Source organism: Heloderma suspectum, chromosome 13 (assembly GCF_057233095.1).
Source record: "Heloderma suspectum isolate Gila_16-S chromosome 13, 16-S_ref, whole genome shotgun sequence".
Classification (NCBI taxonomy): Eukaryota; Metazoa; Chordata; class Lepidosauria; order Squamata; family Helodermatidae; genus Heloderma; species Heloderma suspectum.
The window spans coordinates 30,234,717-30,257,220 of NC_139470.1; the positions used below are offsets into that span (position 1 = coordinate 30,234,717).

At 48.0% G+C, this 22,504-nt stretch overlaps 1 pseudogene across 1 annotated transcript; it reads right to left on the reverse strand.

Moving 5' to 3' along the window:
- Nucleotides 1-15,492: 15,492 nt before the first annotated feature.
- On the reverse strand, nt 15,493-22,236 carry LOC146336281 (rho GTPase-activating protein 20-like; annotated as a pseudogene). The gene is made up of 4 exons (XR_014785797.1): nt 22,128-22,236; nt 21,425-21,547; nt 21,025-21,095; nt 15,493-19,901 (listed from the first exon to the last, which is right to left on the reverse strand). The product of XR_014785797.1 is annotated as a rho GTPase-activating protein 20-like (transcript).
- Between the last annotated feature and the right edge of the window lie 268 nt (nt 22,237-22,504).

Below are 22,504 nucleotides of genomic sequence, written 5' to 3' on the forward strand. Positions count from 1 at the left end.
AAAGTACTGGCGTAATATGAGCTCGCAGGCTAGTCCCTGTTAACAATCTTGCTGCCCTATTTTGGACCAGCTGAAGTTTCCGGACCATTTTCAAAAGCAGCCCCACGTATAATGCATTGCAGTAATCCAGACGAGGAGTTATCAGAGCATGGATAACTGTAGCTAGGCTATCTCTGTCCAGATAAGGGCGTAGTTGGTATACCAGCCTAAGCTGATAAAAAGTGCTCCGTGCCACTGAGTTCACCTGTGCCTCAAGTGACAGTTCTGGGTCCAAGAGCACCCCCAAACTACGAACCTGATCCTTTAGGGGGAGTGCAACCCCTTCCAGAACAGGTTGAATATCACCTAGCCGGGCAGACGAACCACCCACTAACAGTACCTCCGTCTTGTCTGGATTGAGTTTCAGTTTATTGGCCCTCATCCAGTCCATTACCGTGCCCAGGCACTGGTTCAGAACAGCCACTGCCTCACCTGGTTTTGATAGGAAGATTTTGGTCTGTATTTATTCTTGTCTCTTTATTGCTGCTTAAACTCTGGCCACTAGAGTTCGCCCAAGCCAAAGCTATTCATCTTTGTTGATTCTCCTAGTCCTACAGACTAACATAATGTGATTGTGGCATCAAAGGAACCTCCTCAGGCCTCAAGCCTCTGGGCAATGGACTTTGTCTTGCCATGACCAGATGCAAAAGAAAGCAGGGCTCTTGCACCTTTAGTGACTGCACAGAAGAGGGGATTTCAGGGGATTTCACCAACTTCTCATACCGAACCGACACCTGCTGAAATTCCCTCTTCTACTTAAAAGGTACAGGAGCCCCCCTCTCTTTGACATCCGGCCACCCTAGTCATGCAGTTCTTTCGGTTAACTCTCACCCTGTTGTATAGGTAGAGGGAAAGACAGTAAAACACAGCAGGCCTCAAACAAAACTGTCCTTTATTTATCACACACAGAACTGAAGAACTTGGCAGAAGCTCCACTCACTGTTGAGAAGCTACTCCCAACTCTACAGCAGCTGCCAAGGTTCAAAACAATAACTGAGCCATAGGACCCCCCACCCACCCAACCCCCAGGATTGCAAACACACCCTTCACTGCAAAGAGCCATTATTCTGCCTTTGTATTTGAACTTTAGAAAATGTCTGCAATTATGTCCATTCTCTCCCTACCAGATTTTTCTGCAGGACTTAGGATCGGTTCTCGCATTACACTTTCATGCATGCAGGACTATGCTTTTGTATGAGAGAATCTGCACTTTGTAAAACCGGAACAGCTGGGTCTGTGTCTATTTTTATCCCACACGTATTCTGGTGGTTTATATTTTAAAGGTAAAGGTAAAGGTGTCCCCAACCAGTCACGTCCGACTCTAGGGTGCGGTGCTCATCCCCGTTTCTAAGCCGAAGAGCCAGCGCTGTCCGAAGACGCTTCCGTGGTCATGTGGCCGGCATGACTGAACACCGAGGTGCACGGAACGCCGTTACCTTTCCCGCCGAGGCGGTACCTATTTATCTACTTGCAATTTCTTGCTTTCAACTGCTAGGTTGGCAGGAGCTGGGACTGAAGACAGGAGCTCACTCCATCACGCGGCACTTGGGTCTTGAACTGCTGTCCTCCGACCTTCCGGTCTGCAGTTCAGCATCTTAACCACTAAGCCACCGCGGGGGGGGGGGGGGTGCTAAAGGCTTAAAGCAGCCTTCTCCAGCCCGGTGACCTCCAAATATGTTGGACTGCAGCTCCCATCATTCACCACCATTTTTCTGACATTTGGCAGGCATAGTCCCCTCCCAAGTGGTTACTAGGTCTGCAAATATCATCCAGTTCAAAGAGTATAACCGTTTTTTGTTTTTTGTTTTTTTATTTCCCATGGTAGTCAATGGAAGGAACAAAGCCACAGATCTCTGAATCTCTCAGCTCCAGTTCGGCACCCGAGTTGAAGCGGACGACCTCCCAGTTGGTCTGAGCAGAACTGGATGGTTCTCCAAAGTGTCGAATTGTGGTCCCAGTGAAATCTGGGCATTGGTGCAGAATACACCCCCAGAGATAAGAGTTGTGGCAAGATGCAGACCCACAGTCTGGATGAAGGAGGCAGATTGGCCTGGGGACAAGTTCCCAGCAGCAGAAGGAAGAAAGAGGGGCTGTTACCTTCTATTTCCCACTGAGAGACTGTGAAGGAACAGAGCTGTCTGGCAATTTTGTATATAATGTGGTTTGGATATTATGAGGTTAACTGCTGGGTCAGGAATTCAGGAAGCCAAAGGATGCCAGGCTCCAAAGAGTCAAACATGAAGATAAACAGTGGCTTCTGTTTCGCAAGAGGCTTCAGTCTGAAAAGCAGTTTCAGTTTCGTTTCTGAAAAAAACTTGAGTAGTTTCTGTTCTGAAAAAATGAGCTGTCCTGCTTGATCAGAGAGTTGAAGCAGACAACATCCCAATCAGTCTGAGCAGAAGTGGATGGGGCCCAGCCCGGCCCAAGCCATATTGCTGCCTCAAGCGAGGCAGCAGAGCCGCCCCTGGTGCTGGTGGAACCACTGTCGGCCCAGACCCCACTCTGCTTTGCTGGATCCGTGCAGGGCCAGCCCTACAATGAAGCAGCCTGATGCAGGCACGTCAGGGGGCGTGGAATGGGAGCAGCTGCGAACTGCACCCCACGCAAAGGGCCTGGCGCCACCTGCCCGGCCATGCTGCCACCACCGCCTGGTAACTAAGATTGTCAGTGTGACAAGTTGGGTGTTTTATCTCGACTGTGTTGCTATGTGCGTGGGGTCAATCTAACTTGCCTTCCAGGATCCCCTCACAACTCAGTGCCCCTGATGATTGAGGGACGTATTCAAGATAACATGCCCAGATGGCAGACTTTGGGTCATATTTTTGGGCATTTCAAAGTGACCCGTTTGTAACGGTGCCAGACACGTTCCCCAGACACATGAAATTGTGGGAGATAGATGAGACGCCTTGCTTCTGATTGGTGGGCAAATGCTCTAATCACGTGCACCCCATTCCTGTTGGAGGCTGATCATCTCATTGCTCCTTGGGCCCCACCTTTGACCAGAGCATGGAATGGGAGCTCCGGGGTGGTGCTTGCATTCCGGTTGCTCCGGTTCCTGCTGCTGCTTCACCCTTTCTGCCGTGCCACCAGACCCAAGGATTTGGGTAACTATGGACCTCTTTAGACTCTTAGGCTATGGAACATAAGGTGTTTTCTGAAAGTAGAACTTAGAATTATTTCTGAATTTAGGACTTAAGGTGCTTTCTGAGTGTGAGACTTGGAGGTTATTTCTGAGGAGGGGATTTGGAATCCCATCTTCAGAGGTGGCAAATGGAATTATTTCCAGGTCTTGGGTTTTCTGTTCGCTTTAACTCCTATCTCTACGCTTCATGTGCCTAGAGGAACTAATGCTAAAGCATTACTAAGTTCCTCTAGGCACATGAAGAGTACAGATAGGAGTTAGAGTGAACGGAAAACCCAAGACCTGGAAATAATTCCATTTGCCTAGCTCCTTCAGCTAGGATGCCACACAGCTCAGCTCTTGCCAGGTTCTCGCGGTTCTGCCAGTAGAACATGCCGCCCAGTAGCGCACCGGTGTCTGTGGGAGAGGAATGAGTATCTTGCAAGGGAGCGGGGCAGGTGCATGAAGAAGGGTGGGAGCTGCGCAAGGAGGCAGCATCAGGAATCTCCCCAGCACTCAGCGGGGAAGAGCAGCACACTGAGAAACAGAAGAGAAGGGCTCAAGCCCTGCCCTGGAGAGAGGGTGGCACGATCGCTCCAAAGCAACCCCTCACGTTTTGGGCTAGCACTTGTCTGCTAGCAGTAATACTACAAAAAGGGCAGCTAGAGGAGTGCAGGAAGCCCAGATCTGCTAGTCCCACGAGCAAACGCATAGCCACAGGAGAAAGGCTTGTGACGAGGCCTTGGCAGTCTCCCAGGGGCTCCAGCATCTGACAGGTGAGCTGCTGGGCCCACCTGATCACCCTTCAGCAGCAAGGCTCTAGACCCATTGCTGGGAAGGTGGGCTCCCCCCCCCCCCGTGTATGCCCATCCTAAAGACAGCAGAATGGAGTAACGAGTGGGGGGGAGCCCCCCTTCTATTCTAGCTCCTTAGTCCAGCTGTTCTCTCTCAACGCTCCCCCACAACCTGCATCCAAAACATGGGGGCTTAGGGGTCGGAAGGACGAACACTCAGCAAGGGCTGTAATTCATTAACCAGCCTCAGCCCTCTAAAAGTGTCGTGCATACGCCTTACCGTGCATGCTGATGGTGGCAATTTCAGCCGACGTTGCACCTCCTTCTGCTAAAACTGGGTGCAGTCAGTGCTTCTTCCTGAAACCCCTTGACCTGTAGCCTCACATTTCTAACCTCCTAACCTTTTGTGTGATAAATGCCGCAGGCTAAGCTCTTTAATGCCTGCTGCTGAAAGAGATATGCACAACAGGCATTCGTGCATAGTTTGCACACCCACTGCCGCATGAGAGTTGCTGCCAGAGCAAACATCTCACAAATGTATAACATTGGGGAGCTGCCACCACGTAATAGTGCAGGGCGGCAGCATCAGATCTGGGGTGTGACTCGTGTCTGGGAGCAGGGTGGGACGTGGAGCCAACTGTCCAGGGAACACAATCTCTTCTCTGGCTTGTAGGTTATGTGGTGAATACGGAGGCATCATGTCCCAAGGGAAGGGTTCAAATCCTGCTACAGGGGCGATGTCTCCATGTAGACAGTTCTAACACCACACACCACACATTTGCATTGCTGTCTGTGTGAGGGGAGACACATCCCCAAGAAAGGATGGAGGCTACAACCGCAAGCGCATGACAGACCACACTGCAATGGGGAAATGGGAAGGAGATTTGGGTACCACTTCAGTGCAATGGAAATGCAGGCTCTGAAGGCAAAGTATACCTCTTCTGTGTGTGTGCATGGGGGGCGGGGGGAAGGCAGTGGCTAGAAACAATAACTTTAGAGGGAAATGGGGTAGGCAGCAAGAATAGAACCCACAGACTTGGTATTTGGATTCTCCTTGAAAACGCTGCTGTGTAATTCAATCCTGCTTACTTTTGAGTAGACATGTACAAGCTACATGTAGAGACTGTCAAACTTCCTAGTGAATAGACATGCTGCTCATGCCTACTTCTGAGTAGACATGAAGAGGGTTTATATTTGAAATGCTACTTGAAAGTGATTCAAATAGGATCCCAAATACCACTGAGTGATTCAGTCCTGCTTACTTCTGAGTAGAAATGCAATGGCTTCTCCTGGTAACTTCTGAGTAGGCTTAGGTAAGAATCACATTTTGATCCCGCCTACTCTGCCTTTGGCCACACTCACTTTGCCTTCGGGCCTCCTGCAGATGGAATGTGCCCCTTGAGACCTTTCCCAAATTGGAATTCAGTCCTTGTACTGAAAAAGGTTTCCCGCCCCTGATCTAGGCCATGGGAATGGGTATCCGCAGATAATACGGGTATGCACTGACCTTCGGATTTCACTGGGACCCTGATTTTGGAAAACCATCCAATTCTGCTCAGACTGATTAGGATGTTGTCTGCTTCAACTCTCTGATCAAGCAGGACAGCTCATTTTTTCAGAACAGAAACTACTCAAGTTCTTTCCAGAAACGAAACTGAAACTGCTTTTCAAACTGAAGCCTCTTGAGAAACAGAAGCCACTGTTTATCTTCATGTATGGCTCTTTGGAGCCTGGCATCCTTTGGCTTCCTGAATTCCTGACCCAGCAGTTAACCTCATAATATCCAAACCACATTATATACAAAATTGAAAGACACCTCTGTTCCTTCACAGTCTCTCAGTGGGAAATAGAAGGTAACAGCCCCTCTTTCTTCCTTCTGCTGCTGGGAACTTGTCCCCAGGCCAATCGGCCTCCTTCATCCAGACTGTGGGTCTGCATCTTGCCACAACTCTTATCTCTGGGGGTGTATTCTGCATCGACCTCCAGTTTTCACTGGGACCACAATTCGACACTTTGGAGAACCATCCAGTTCTTCTCAAACCAACTGGGAGGTCGTCTGCTTCAACTCGGGTGCCAAACTGAAGCCGAGATTCAGAGATCTGAGGCTTCGTGCCTCCCATTGGCTACCATGGGAAATAAAAAAATGGTTATACGCTTTGTCAGGACTGGATGATAAAGAGGGCATTTCAGTGGGCAGGGAGGGGAGGAGACTGGAGAGGCCAGGATAAAAGCTATCCTGGTGTCTCTCCAGCCTCTTTCCTTCCCCCTCTGAGACACTTTTGCTAGATGGGCAAAAATGCCTGTTTAGCAAAACTTCAGGGTGGGAGGACAGGGGGGCAATGATCTCTTCCTCTGCTCCTCCTGGCCTGATATAGGGATGTACGAATTGTGTACCTTCCGTGCCGCTTGACTTTTGCAGTTTGCAGCCAGTGCTCCATACCATCGTTCACAAGCCCCTGGAATTCTCTTTTTTTTCCACTCCAAGAATTACAAAGATAAGTCCGTACCGACTGCCGTAATTCTGCATAACTTCCGTAAGAAAGGCTATTTTTCATACATATTTACGTATTTTTTCCCCAGCCCTGAGAGTGCAGTAATTACTTTCAGCCAAAACACTTCCTCCTCCTCGGGGCTTCCCAAAACAAGGCTGCCCCAGGTGTGCCTGAGCGATGCACTCTTGGTTTAAAGCAACGCTGTAAGAAAGAAAGAAAGAAAGAAAGAAAGAAAGAAAGAACCTTTTAAAATGACCATGACGGTCTGGAGCCCTGCACGAGTATTATTCCCCCTGCTAGGCTTTCTATTTCCACATCCAGCCTTGTTGGTGACGCTGTGAGGCTAAAATGGAGAGGAGAACCAACTCTGTGCATGTCTACTCAGAAGTAAGCCTTACTGAGTTCAATGCAACTTACTCCTACACATGTCAGCACCCCACTTGCCCCCAGCTCAGCTTTGTATTTCCACATCCAGCTCATGATCAAACCTCCTTTTAGTTATCTCACTGGGTGAGTTTGGGCTGGACTCCCACCACTGCACCACACTTCTGTTATGAAACTCATGAAGAAAAAGAGACAGTGTAATGGAAAGTTCTATCTGAAGCAATCACACTTCACTTGTACAAATGCAGCATGAAGGGAAAGATCAGCAACCTTCTCTTTATTTGAATAAAAAGCACACTCTGCACATGCTCAGAGAATGGACAAAATGAGGAATAAACATACCAGGGAATATGAAGAACTATATTCTTCTAGTGTGTGCGTGTGGAATCTCCCTCCATCCAGCTGTTTCCCTGGAAACCCCCGCCCCATTCACCCAAGGGACTTCTGAGATAACTAACAGGGGGGTTGCTAATGAGCTGGATGTGTAAATGCAAAGCTGAGCTGGGGGCAAGTGGGGTGCTGACATGTGTAGGAGTAAGTTGCATTGAACTCAGTAAGACTTACTTCTGAGTAGACATGCACAGAGTTGGTTCTCCTCACCATTTTAGCCTCATAATGTCACCAACAAGGCTGGATGTGGAAACAGAAAGCCTAGTAGGGGGAATAATACTCGTGCAGGGCTCCAGACCGGCATGGTCATTTTAAAAGGTTTTTTCTTTCTTTCTTTCTTACAGCGTTGCTTTAAACCAAGAGTGCATCGCTCAGGCACACCTGGGGCAGCCTTGTTTTGGGAAGCCCCGAGGAGGAGGAAGTGTTTTGGCTGAAAGTAAATGGAGAGGGAGGATTTCAATTGAAAAAGAACACCCACAAACCAGGCGGTGAGCACAATTCATTTTTTTTTAAGAGTTTACGTATTTATTATCGAAATATCCTACCTTGCGTTTTTATTTACGAAAATTTCGCAACTTTGTGCGGATGACCAAAAAAAAGCTGCATGACTGCTGGCTCCGCAGGACCTCATGGTGCCGTTCTGCAGAGGATTCCGTTGCACAGATTGAAGGGAATTCGATCCCATTTCAGTCCGTGGCGAATTCGATCCCATTTCAGTCCTAACATCCCTAGGTCTGAATAGGATGACCGTTAATCCTCCGAATTCGGGGGCTTACGCACCTCAAGGGTGCAACCCATAGGATTGCGCCTTTAGGCAGAGTGTTGGTTTGAGCTTCTACGCAGGTGAGCCAATGAGAAAAGAGACCACACAGTTTAAACAATCAGATTTTAAAAGTTTACTGAAAAGTATTATTAGGAAATAATAAGCTTTGGCCACCTAATGCGAAGAGAAAACTCTCTGGAAAAGACCGTGATGCTGGGAAAGACTGAAGGCAAAAGGGGAAGGGGACGGCAGAGGATGAGATGGCTAGATAGCATCACCGATGCAATGAATATGAACTTGAGCGCACTCCGGGAGAGAGCGCAGGACAGGAAGGCCTGGTGTGCTATGGTCCATGGGGTCATGAAGAGTCGGACACAACTGAACAACAAATTATTAGGAAAAGGATTTTGATATCTTAATAGTTACAGTACACACAAAAAATGAAATCATAAGCTCAAAATCATAAGCTATTATCTTTGAGAAATCGTAGAGGATGGGTGAAGAGCCAGATAACTGGAGGAGGGCTAATGTTGTCCCTGTCTTCAAAAAGGGCAAAAGGAACCTGGGACGTACAGACCAGTCAGTCTGACATCGATCCCTGGGAAAATTCTGGAGCAGATGATAAAGTAATCCATCTGGAAGCACCTTGAAAACAATGCAGTGATGACTCGAAGCCAACATGGATTTGTCAAGAACAAGTCCTGCCAGATGACTCTGATCTCATTTTTTGATCAGGTCACCTCCCTTGTGGACTGTGGGAATGCTGTGGACATCATATACCTCGACTTCAGCAAAGCTTTCGACAAAGTGCAGCATGATATCCTGATGAGCAAACTAGCTCAAAGTGGGCTAGATGAAACAACGATCATAGAATCATAGAATAGTAGGGTTGGAAGGGGCCTACAAGGCCATCGAGTCCAACCCCCTGCTCAATGCAGGAATCCAAGTCAGAGCATTCCTGACAGATGCCTGTCCAGCGATCAAGTGGATCCACAGTTGGCTACAGAATCGGACTCAAGGAGTACTTATCAATGGGATCGTCTCAAACTGGGGATAGGTGACGAGCAGGGTACTGCAGAGCTCAGTCCTGGGCCCAGTGCTCTTCAACCTTTTTATTAATGACTTGGAGGAGGAGGTTCAGGGAGTGCTGATCAAATTTCCAGATGACACAAAATTGGGCAGGATAGCTAATACTTTGGAAGACAGAAACAAAATTCAAAGTGATCTGGATAGGCTGGAGAGCTGGACAGAAAAGAACAGAATGGAATTTAATAGGGATAAATGCCAAGTTCTCCATCTAGGAAAAAGAAACCAAATGCACCATTACAAGAGGGGAAATACTTGGCTCAACAATACAACAAGCGAGAAGGATCTTGGAATTGCTGTAGATCACAAGCTGAATATGAGCCAACAATATGATGTGGCTGCAAAAAGGCAAACGCTGTTTTGGGCTGCATTAATAGAAGCATAGCTTCCAAATCCCATGAAGCACTAGTTCCCCTCTACTCAGCACTGGTTAGGCCTCATCTGGAGTACTGTGTCCAGTTCTGGGCACTACACATTAAGAAGGATGCAGACAAGCTGGAGAGGGTTCAGAGGAGGGCAACAAAGATGATCAGGGGACTGGAAACAAAGCCCTATGAGGAGAGACTGAAAGAACTGGGCATGCTTAGCCTTGAGAAGAGAAGACTGAGGGGAGATCTGATAGCACTCTTCAAGCCCTTGAGAGGTTGTCAGAGAGAGGAAGGCCAGGATCTCTTCTCGATCATCCCAGAATGCAGGACACGGAAGCCAGATTCCAGCTGAACATCAGGAGAAACATCCTGACTGTTAGAGCAATCTGACAGTGGAACCAATTCCCTAGGGAGGCGGTGGGCTCTCCCACACTGGAGGCATTCAAGACGAGGCTGGACAGCCATCTGTCAGGGATGCACTGACTTGGATTCCTGCATTGAGCAGGGGGTTGGACTCGATGGTCTTATAGGCCCCTTCCAACCGTACTATTCTATGAGTCTATGATTCTGTGAAAAGGGTAATAAAACAACCAGGGTAAACACATCCTGTTAATCCCTAACTAGATTGTCCCTATTTTTTTCAATGTTCTTCCAAGCAATATCAGAGTTCCCAGATTTTTCAAGCGTTCAGTTTCTCCCCAGTATTCAGCACTTCCCAAGCAGCTTTCTTTCTTGCTCTTTTTCCTTCTGTCTTCCCAGCCTCTCAACTTTCCTCAGTCTCCCTCAGCATTCTGAAACTGCCTTTTTGCCTCTACTTTTTATATGTTTCCAGCCAGTCTGTGCACCAGTCTCTGATCAAGCAGGATAGCTCACTTTTTCAGAACAGAAACCACTCATGTTTTGCGGAAACAAAAGTGAAACTGCTTTTCAAGCTAAAGCCTCTTGTGAAACAGAAGCCATTGTTTATCTTCATTTCTGCCTCTTTGGAGCCTGGCATCCTTTGGGCTTCCTGGGCTCCATCTACACGGAGCTGCTTTCCAATGCAATTCCATTTAAAAGGGGACTTTCAGGAAATCAAATTAGCTCCTTCCGCAGCACATGGGGCCTGGCCCGGCCCGGCCCAAGCCATGTTGCTGCCTCAAGCAAGGCAGCGGAGCTGCCCCTGGTGCTGGTGGAACCACTGTCGGCCCAGCCCCCGCTCTGCTTTGCTGGCTCCGTGCAGGGCCAGCCCTACAATGCAGCAGCCTGATGCAGGCACATCAGGGGGCGTGGAATGGGAGCAGCTGTGAACTGCACCACTCTCCCCACGCAAAGGGCCCGCCGCCACCTGCCCAGCCATGCTGCCACCACCGCCTGGTAACTAAGATTGACTCAGTGTGACAAGATGGGTGTTTTATCTTGACTGTGTTGCTATGTGCATGCGGTCAGTCTAACTTGCCTTCCAGGGTCCCCTCACAACTCGGTGCCCCTGATGATTGAGGGACTGGGGATTCTCCTCCCTCCGTAACTCTTGAGCTGGTCGCAGTCATTCTCCGGGGCCCCGGTGAGGGCCGAGTGAGGCCTGTGGTGGAGCAGGAAGCCAGGCTGGCGGGCGGCGGACCAAAGATGGAGGAGGGAGCGGAACGCAGGGAAAACCACTAAACCATTCAGGTATGACCTAAATCATATCCCTTATGAATATACAGTGGAGGTGCGGAATAGATTTCAGGGATTAGACCTGATAGACAGAGTGCCTGAGGAACTATGGACGGAGGTCTGTAACATTGTTCAGGAGGCAGCAACTCAATCCATCCCAAAGAAAAAGAAATGCAAGAAAGCCAAGTGGCTGTCTGATGAGGCTTTACAAGTAGCTGAGGAAAGAAGGGAAGCGAAAAGGAAGGGAGAATGGGGAAGATATATCCAACTGAATGCAGAGTTCCAGAGAATAGCAAGGAGAGACAAGAAGGCCTTCTTAAATGAACAATGCAAAGAAATCGAGGAAAACCACAGAATGGGAAAGACTAGAGATCTCTTCAAGAAAATCGGAGATCTCAAGGGAACGTTTTGTGCAAAGACGGGCATGATAAAGGACAAAGAAGGCAGGGACCTAACAGAAGCAGATGAGATTAAGAAGAGGTGGAAAGAATACACAGAAGAACTATACAGGAAAGATCTTAATGTCCCTGATAGCCATGATAGTGCGGTCACTGAACTTGAGCCCGACATCCTCGAGAGTGAAGTCAAGTGGGCCTTAGGAAGCATTAGTAACAACAAAGCTAGCGGAGATGACAGTCTTCCAGCTGAGCTATTTAAAATCCTAAAAGATGATACTGTTAAAGTGCTGCATTCAATATGCCAACAAATTTGGAACACTCAACAATGGCCGCAAGACTGGAAAAGGTCAGTTTACATTCCAATTCCAAAGAAGGGCAACGCCAAAGAGTGTTCAAACTACCTCACAATTGCACTCATTTCACATGCCAGCAAGGTGATGCTCAAAATCCTACAAGCTAGGCTTCAGCAGTATGCGAACCGAGAACTACCGGAAGTACAAGCTGGGTTTCGAAGAGGCAGAGGAACTAGAGATCAAATCGCCAACATTCGCTGCATCATGGAGAAAGCAAGAGAATTCCAGAAAAACGTCTATTTCTGCTTCATTGACTACGCTAAAGCCTTTGATTGTGTGGATCACAACAAACTGTGGCAAATTCTTAAAGAGATGGGAGTACCAGACCACCTTACCTGTCTCCTGAGAAACCTGTACGAGGGTCAAGAAGCAACAGTAAGAACCAGACATAGAACAACCGAGTGGTTCAAAATTGGGAAAGGAGTACGACAAGGCTGCATATTGTCACCCTGCTTATTTAACTTATATGCAGAGTACATCATGAGAAATGCCGGGTTGGATGAATCACAGGTCGGAATTAAGATTGCCGGGGGAATTATCAACAACCTCCGATATGCAGACGATACCACCATAATGGCAGAAAGCGAAGAGGATCTAAAGAGCCTCATGTTGAGGGTGAAAGAGGAGAATGCAAAAGCTGGTTTAAAACACAACATTAAAAAAACGAAGATCATGGCATCTGGCCCCATCACTTCCTGGCATATAGAAGGGGAAGAAATGGAAGCAGTGACAGATTTTACTTTCTTGGGCTCCAAGATCACTGCAGACGGTGACTGTAGCCATGAAATTAAAAGACGCTTGCTCCTTGGGAGGAAAGCTATGGCCAACCTAGACAGCATAGTAAGAAGCAGAGACATCACCTTGCCGACAAAGGTCCGTCTAATCAAAGCTATGGTTTTCCCAGTAGTAATGTATGGCTGTGAGAGCTGGACTATAAGGAAGGCTGAGCGCCGAAGAATTGATGCTTTCGAACTGTGGTGCTGGAGAAGACTCTTACGAGTCCCCTGGACTGCAAGGAGGTCAAATCAGTCCATCCTAAAGGAAATCAACCCTGAGTGCTCATTGGAAGGACAGATAATGAAGCTGAAGCTCAAATATTTTGGCTACCTAATGCGAAGAGAAAACTCTCTGGAAAAGACCCTGATGCTGGGAAAGACTGAAGGCAAAAGGAGAAGGGGACGACAGAGGATGAGATGGCTAGATAGCATCACCGATGCAATGAATATGGACTTGAGCACACTCCGGGAGAGAGCGGAGGACAGGAAGGCCTGGCGTGCTATGGTCCATGGGGTCACGAAGAGTCGGACACGACTGAATGACTGAACAAACTTATATACTGCTTTTCAGGCAAACCCATGAAGCAGTTCCCATTTCAAATAAATAAATAAGGATGAATTACGACTATATGTAACCACAATTCTAATTCTAATTAATAGCCATTACGTGTGAAAAATAAGGACAGCCGAAAGGGGAAAATGTCTTTCGGAAAGGCGGGGCTCTCTCTCCTCTGCTCAGGGCCGGGCGGCTGTCGACCAGGTGGCTGGGGAGCGAGGGGCCGTTGCAGCCGGACTCCCGGAGGAAGACGGCGGGCAGCTCAACGGGCACGCCTGCTTGCTCCCGCTTCTCCTCGGGACAGCTGGACCCTGACGTGGGGGCCGCCTGCAAGGAGCGCCTCGGCTGCCACAGGAGGGGCACGGGGGGGGCAGAAATCTCCACCGGCTCGTCTGTCTTCCCTGAAATATAGTTCGGTGCAATTGCAGCCACACTGCAGGGCAAGGACTGAGAGGAGAGGGCACAACAGCCCTGCAGTGTGGCCCAGCATTCTCCAGGCTCCTGGTACATGGCAGTTTTATTTTTCGGGAAGTACGCTGGTGCGTGTTGATCTGATCTAATCAGTGGCACTGGGGCGCGGGGGGGTGAATTAACCCTGATTAACCCTTTCCTTGTAGACCATTTTTGCCATCAAAATCACAATCCCAGCTGCAGGAACTTCCCAATTCCCCCCACGCCTGGGCAAGTTCCTGTGGGAGCATTACATACCACCCATGGGGAAAGGGCTAATCACCTCCTTCCTCAATTTCCCTTAGAAAAGAGTTGCCAATAGTGCTTAAAATGCTTGGGATGGAAGTGATTAAGGAAAGGCCATTGTGTAGTACGAGAGCACATGCTTTTTATATGAGGGCCATCCTTTCTCGATTTTTTGTAAACCGCCCAGAGAGCTTCGGCTATTGGGCGGTATAGAAATGAAATAAATAAATAAATAAATAAAATCTTTGGATAGTCCTGGCATGAGCCTAGAGAATGTTGTCAGAGCTTCCCCTCCCCGCAATACACACTTTGGGTTCGTGGCTGATTTGAATTTGGTTTGTCAGAACCACCCTCAGTTAGCAGGAATGGCTCAGTGTAGATAAACTGCCCCTTTGGCCCCTTTGCAGACCGAAGCCAGCTGACTTCCATGCAGCCATGTTACACATTTGCTCCAATGTGTAAAAGGTAATTTCCAAGGGGGTGTCTCCATGAGCGATTTACTGCGAGATTGCTGCGTTTGGAGATCTTTTGGGGCACATGACGTCATGGCCATCTCGCAGCCACTCTGGATTTTCGCGCCAAAGAACCGGTTCTTCTGAGATGACTTTTAGTCTCATTGTTTTCCTTAATACAGCTTGTCTGCACGTCTGTTGTGGTGGGCACCACCCTCCGCATTTACTCCAGCATGGTAGCCCTGCTCAGGGGTGTATCTTTCACTTCACTGACCCCAGTCAAGGGGTGTTTCCCTGCTGTTTCCACCATTTCAGCGCTGGCCACCAGAGTTCTGCACTACCTCATGGCATTTATTTCACCTTGCCTACCACTAAATTCTAGTGGCCATCCCCGCAAAGCTCCGGGCAGCCCAATAGCAGTTCCCCCATCCATCTCGCTATCTCACTATGCCACTATCAAGATAGAGGATATAGGTTTTCATAGAATCATAGAATGGTAGGGCTGGAAGGGGCCTACAAGACCATCGAGTCCAACCCCCTGCTCAATGCAGGAATCCAGGTCAGAGCATCCCTGACAGATGGCTGTCCAGCCTCGTCTTGAAGGCCTCCAGTGTGGCAGAGCCCACCACCTCCCTAGGTAATTGGTTCAGCCGGAATCTGGCTTCCTGTAACTTGAGCCCCTTCTTCCGTGTCCTGCACTCTGGGATGATCGAGAAGAGATCCTGGCCTCCCTCTAGCTACAGGGATACGTGTGCCTGGGATCTGGCATCTCCAAGCTGGTCTGTGAAACATGGAGCAGCAGCAGCAACGGTGTCTGCTTCACATGTTCGCTGCTTTTTGCAGTCCTGACTTCATTGCCCTGAGCTAGCTGAACCAGGACAGAGGCAGAGCAGGGCAGTGCTGGCCAAAGAAGAAGGGCCACTCCCACCATGTGTGCCTGCGCTACTACAGACACATCTCTGCTGCCTGCCTGGCTTCTGGCGGGTAGTGGTGTGGGCTACCTGGAACTCCATCAGCCACGATCAGGGCTTGCTTCCTCCTCGGGGCGCAGTGAGGAAAGCAATTTATTTGTAGAAATCTGGCCATAGGTTGGCTGATATTGGGCTGGATCTTGCCCATGGGCCAGGGGTTCCTTACTCCAGTTTTAGAGGGAGGGTGAATATAGGATAGAAATGCATTTACACACTGCTCAAGTTGTTTGTTTTTATTTTCATTGCACACTCTATTATAAAGGTAGTAGCCAACTGCAGTTTCTGCTGTGTCAAGCCATTTCTATTATAACACACAAATATCTGAAACCCAACTAGCTGGAAGTTATGACTGGCCTGGTTTGGACTACGAGTACCTCAGCCTAACAAGATATGAACAAGCCTTTGGGCATGGACGCTTACTTACTCCCTTCACATTGGCTGAAAACAAAGCAGGAAGTATTTGATTAACACTAGTTCCTTTAAAAAAAAACATCCACAAGTACAAAAATATACATTTATTTGAGAACATATACAGTAGCAAAAATTTACCAAGATATTTTATATACTCTCAAAGCATTTAGAAGATAATGCATTACTTTCAATATATTATAATAAAGATGGTTTCAATAGTATATAATAAAATTACACCAGGCCTGCCTGCAACAATACCACCCCCAAGATGTAATGCCATTGGAGTGTATCATCATTAAGAAACTATTCACAATTGTAACAAAAATGTAATAGCCAAATGGAGCACAAAAGCTGACACACACAAAACTTGGGAGCTGTAAGATATAGGAGGTCAGGATTTATACTTCATTTTAAAAACCTTCTTCTTGTTTGCTGTGAAAGGAAAGTTACTGGAACTATTGAACAGTTGCCTCATAAAACATACAAAAGCATTACACTTTCTTTCCTTGGAGGACCATCAGCTTCAAACTATAAATACGATACCATAGCTATGGAGCCCAGGCTGACCTCAGACACTACATCCAAACCACAATGGACACAAAACATACCATGTTTAGAACATACAGGAGTGGTTCAGAGAAAAGCCACACACAGCAAGCCCATCCACAAGTGTTTGCTAGTGTTTTAGAATTGAGTGTTCCTCTTGAAGGTTTTGATGTGGCCTTCCCAGCTATCAGGAAATGTCTTTGAAATCACAAGACTATATGTGGAAAAGCTATTCTGGTAATTCCTCAAACAGCACGAGGTCCATGAAGTCCCTGATGAGAATATATTACCCCTGGGATATTAAAGTAAACAAAGTTATGTTGAAATACATTTTTTAAGACACTGGCTGCTCAAACGTAAGATTCCTCTGTGAAAAATGTTTGGTCCATCTCCTCAAATTGGGGGTTACTGCACAGCTTTTTTAACCATTCCATTTTGCTAGCATCAGACCCTTCCTGCAATTTGCGGGAACAATTATTTGAATCAGACTGAAACATAAGTTCATCCTCGGCTTCACTGAGGTTCGGAGAGGCACAGAATTCCCTTCCGGAGGTGTCTTCAACAACTTTGGGCTCTGTGCTTGACAAAGATCTATCATTCTTGGAAGCTGCTACTTGCTGGGCTGTGACCTCTGTGAAAAGCGCAAATTCAGTTAAGTTTTCCTCGGTGACCCATTGACATTCAGCGCTGCAGACAGCATCTGGCTCAGGTTTTTGTCCAGCACTTGAATTAAGACAGGAAGGTTGTCTTTTATGAGAAGGAAAAAATGAAGAATGTTCCTCCTCTTCCTCTTCTTTGCTTTGCTCTACCAAAAGCTCTAAGGCCTTTAGCCCCTTATCTTTGACTTCCACTGGACAAAAAGGACGGCTGCTGAGTTGCCCAACTTCTCCCTGAGAAGGACCACTCTCCTGGTCCACTGACACAACATTAACATCTGGTGCACAAGTGTTGCCCAATCCTTGCTGTTGCCTTTGATATAAGTTACCCTCAGATGCATCCGAAGGATACGTTTACAACTCCACCGTTATTTTAATGGAGCTGTTCTTTCTCTCTTCCTGCTTGGAGGTTCTTTCCCTTTTCCGAAGAGTCCAGTTCTTCATGGTGGAAGCTCCACTTTTTAACCATGTGCAGGGATGCAGAGTGACAGGGACAGAGAGGAGGCCATTCCAGACTCTCTTTCCTCACACATGCCAAGCTGCCATTATAACCACTAGCTTGGTTAGGAAAACAGCCAACTCCTGATCCAAGGTGGATGCCTGAGAAAGGGTTGAAATCAGGAGAAACCTCCCCATACTTCCTCTGAGGGTGAAATGCACAGTCCAGAGGAGAGGAGGTCTCTGTTGGGGGAAACAGAGTAGTCCAAAAAATGGGGGAAAGCACTATCTAGGGAGCCCGCTGAAGACCCTGAAGGGGAGGTGCCAAGGAACGGTAAGATAGAACAGCTAGTCTTTGAGTTCAACCTAAGGGGCAGTGGTAGGAGAAGGCAGTTAGATACATCCTTCTTTTCACTGGTCTGGCTTTCAGGACCATCTGTGCCCACTTCTATCCTTGTAACCAAACTCTGATTTATAAGCTTCTGGCCTTCCACTTGTAGCAAGCAAAGCTGCTTGAGATAGTCTTCATCTGTGTGGGACAGAACAGCATCACAGCTGGCTTTGCGCACGGCACTTTCATGAAATCCACCAAGGGGCATAAACTTGGAGTCAAGAAGGCCGATGGTGAGTTCAGAGCAGCGCCGGTGTCTTCTCGAGCTTTTGAGAACTTTTGAGGTGGCAATCGACAAGTAGCCCAATGTGATGGAGCACAGAGATTCATTCTCAGAGTGCTCCCAGGATGGAGATTTGTGATGGAAGCCAGCAGAAATAGACAGTGGTGAGATCTGGCTGATAGTTTGATCTGAGGGTCTTCTGCTTCTGGTGGGTCCAAGTCACAGTCACTCAAGGTCAAAACAGAGCCCCTGCTCCTGTTCTCTTGACCTCATTTTTTAGGGAGATTGTTAAATGAGGAGTCTGCACAGTTGTTCAGCTCATCTTCCAGACTGTCGTGGGAGGAGTCATTCAGGTGAAAAGAAGAGAGATCTGAACCATCTTCTCTGTTGTTATTGAGCATGATATCTGCAAAGATGGAAGTAATTTTCCTCTCCAAAAATCCTGCAGCAATTTTCAATTAGGAACTGTACAAGGACAGAAACCTTCTTTGCGATTCTCCTTCAGTCCCAGGGCTTGCAGGAGCCAGAGGCCAGAGCAAGCTGGTGGCAATGCAGTCTGCTAAATTAAAGGCAGTCATCTGCCTGTTTTCAGACTGCTTTTTTATGCTATGCAGTACTCCGAAGAGGTAATACAACAGCACCCCATTGGCTCTGGGGAGCTGTTCCACTAGCCTGCGGATGCTTTTTATCTTCTTTTCACGGTTCCCTTTATCCATTAAGGAAACCCACTGATCACAGAGCTGGGATGAGAAAATGCTGCCTGAGATATTATAAAGGAAATCCTTAAACACAGAGGCCATCACCAAGATGGACTCACAGCATAAGCGCACTTCATCTGTAGACCTGAGCTTCTCCCTCAGCTTTCTGCAGGAATTTGCATTTGCAGAACGCCTGAAAATACCCCAAGTGAAAGGCCCCTCTTGATAGAGAAACGAAAGCATATCCAAGACTGCTTTAGGCAGGTTGCCATTCTCACAGATGGCTGGCAGTGAAAGACGAAAGAGCCCTGATACAGGAGAAGTTGGTGATGGTGGTGCATTATCCAGTGGGGCACCTGTTCCCCGCCAGAAGGCCCAGTTGATAATGGATCTTTTCCTTTTAAGTGGCTTTTGGCTCAGTTCATTCAGCTGATGGCCAGTGGCCAGTAGACTTGGCTTGAGCATGAACTGGCATTGAAGCTCCTGGGGCAACTGTGCCATCAGGAAGGCCCCCTGAAGGTCCAGCGGGCAGACACAGTCCTTTGATCCCTGTGTCTGAAGCAAAGTGTCATGAACGTGGCTCATTTTAATTCCAAATGGATATTCATGTCCAATAAGGGGATATGGGGCATCTTCTTTCCCATAATTCACCCACAGCTGATACTCTTTTTCAGTGCCATTAATTCCAAGCTGCTGCAAGGCCATGAGGATCACATCATTTGCTGTGTCCCTGTTGGTTATCGTTAAGGTTTCTGAATATGCACAGTTTTCAGTACCCTTCATAATACTCTTCAAGGGAATGCTCTTGGGATAATCCTTTGCTTTCTAATCTTTGATTCGACTTTGAAGGGAAGCGAGCCACTTCTCTTTCTGCTCGACAGAACTGAAACTAGCAACACAGTTGGCATTGGGCCATCCTAAAATGAAAGACCTTTCCAGGTTTGGGCTGCCCTCACAGACCTCTTCCATACAAGATGCTGTCCACATTTCAGAGAGATGTGCCTGGCTCTTCACCTTGGGACTGGGACTTGGGCTTGGGCTTGGCAGCCACAAGGAGATTCTTAAAGAGGAAAAGGTACCATTCCTGAGCCTGCAGGCCAGTCTTCGGTTGTACATATCCATCCAGAAAGAATGTTCTGTTGGGACACAGGAAGGACTGCACCAGTGGACATGACTCTGGACTGATTGGGGAGAAGCCGCCTTCCCTGTGCTGAAAACACGAGAAGCCGCCCCTCCTGCCACTGAAGAGGCCTGCCTTGCTCAGCTACCAACTGAACCAGCTGATTCTGGCAGAATCCTCGCAGGTCTCCAGGGAACCAGGAATGCAGGATTCTGTGGCCAGTTGTGAGGCCAGAGCCACACAGGAGACCCCCCACACACAGGGAGGCTGCTCACTGCACAGATGCTGGGCTGAACCAACAACACCCTAGTTCCCGTTTCATCCAAACTGGGAAATTATGGTTACCAGCTTTGGAACAAGCCAGGGTATGAAACCATTGTTTTAAGTTGGTTTAATATCCTGGGTTGTTCTGAAGCTGGTAACCATAGTTGTCTGGTTTGGATTAAATGGGAAACAATGGTTAATGAAAGACTTCTTGGTTTGTTTTCAGCTTGCATGAAGGGAGGAGTGAAGTGCGTACCCAAAACCTCATTTACAGCTGAAATATTGATCGTTTGAACACTGCTAATGCCTTTTTCCAGATCACACTGTCAGGTAGACCTGGCTTTTGGGGCTTTTCCTGTAGCATTGATTACTTGTCTGAGAAGCCTTATATATTTATTTGTTACTGAACATCCCTTGCCCTGCAGGTCACTTCTAGGCCTGTATTTCTGCGATTCTTTAATTCCATGGGACAACCTGATTAATCGGAAGCCAATCAATTTAAAGGCTTTGTTGTTGCCGTTTTGTTCCCTATATGAAGTTTAGATTCTGTGTTATTTGTTGGGGAACATTTTTTTAATTTTATAATTTCTCTAGGGTGTTTTTTCTTGATCGTTCTAGAAATAATTTAACAAGACTTCTCTGCTTAGTTTCTTATTTGGGCTGAATACCAGATTCCTTGGAGGATAAAAGTCACAATGTACAAAACCTGCAAACATCTCAGATGGATTGCAGCTTTTTGTGCGGGAGGCGAGTATTCAAATGGGGGGGAGTGATTCACTGTCCTATTCTGTGGTCCCTTGAGGCTCACGGGGAAAGCTGGTAGCATGCAATGGCAGTCAGAATAAGGCAAGAAGAAAATAGGGCCTTGGAGGGCTCCAAGTAGGTCCTGCTGGCTGGAACTCTCTCCTACTAGGGACAATAGGAGGATGTTGCCTTAGCAGGAAGCTAATGCCAACTGAAGCCTTATGTAGGCTGGCAAGGTCTGTAGTGTGGTCAGCCCTACCTCTCCTGGTGAAGCTGACTGGACTATTAAAGGGCCATTGTCTGCCTTTGTAGCCTGAGATTTCTGCAAGGCTGTGGAAATGGAGTTTCTGCTGGGGACTCATCCTCTGGGCCAGAAGATAATGGCAGGTCTGTGTCCTCTGGCGAGGAGGGTCCTGAATAAGGCACTGACTCTCCAGCCCCTGAAGAAGTTATCTATGCCTCATCCTCATGAGAATCCTCTGCTGCTGAGTGGAAGGTCCAAGAGTTGGGGTTATGACTAGTGCTGTGCTGACTCTGCCCTCCCATTTTCGTGAAACTTTCTGCCCCCTGTGAAAGAGGCAACTGTTTTTCTCCCTCTTTCATGGGGGTGGGGTGAATTTCTTACAAATTTTGTATGTGTGGAGGAGAATTATGCTTACCGGTGACCGTGCAACATAGTTCTTTTTCAATGAAAACCCTTGTCTGCTGTTCTTCAAACTCTCCTGTGTGGTTCACTTCCTGGAATTGGATTGTCCCATCATCGGGGGGCGGGGGGGAGAGCCCTTTGAAAACAAGGATGATAGTTGCCTTCAAGCTTTGTTCCTCATTTGGAGGAGCTGGAGTCCCACTCAAGCATTAGTGCCTGATCTAAAACAACTGCTTTAAAAAAAAACACTTTTAAAATGACCATGCCACTCCTTGAAGCCCTGCATGGTTATTCTCCCTGCTCAGCGGGGGGAGGAGGGGGGACATTTCAAAACAGTTGAATAGCCAGTGAATCCTAGCTTTCAACGCTGCTTCTTCCTTCCCGGCTGAAAAGGGCGATTCCCCCACCCATCCAGGGAGGAAAGTAAGCCCCCCTGAAAGCAGCTGTGGTCCTGGTGACAGCGAGCAGGATCCCAGCTTCCTTTCTGCTGGCTGGAGAGAAGGGTAGGCAGCTCTGCTTTCTGGAGCCACCCCCTTCCATCGAGAGCCACATCAGTAGAGAACAGGGGTGCTTTCAATGCTTCCTGGGAGAACCCTGCCAGTACACAGGGCACGGGAGTCCCTTCATGGCCCCATCTACACTGGGCTTTGACTCCAGAGTGGGTGCCGGTCGAGGTCCCACATGATAGATGATGCAGTCGCAACTTTGTAGCCTACTTTGCCCGGAAAAAGTCCTGCCGTTGTCTGAGAACAGGTTTCCTGATGTGGACTTGCGGCCTGACTCATCGCCCACCCAGTCTGCATCCACAAACCTGATCAGCCCCATGTGTGTGCTGCTGGGCGGTTGTATGTGTGGCACCTCTCAAGTAGCACATCAGGCACTTCACTCCGTTCCAGTTGCGTTGAGATGGCTTGGCCACTTTCCTGCTCGGGATGCCCATGGCTGCAGCTATGTCTGGATGAATAGCAGCTTACCAATGGCCCTTCAATACTGCTGATCATGTGGCAGATGAACACCATCGGCTCGCCCTTTCAAGTGATCTGTGGCCATGGGAGTCTTGGCCCCCTTCGCCTCTGTCATTCCAAACTCCAGC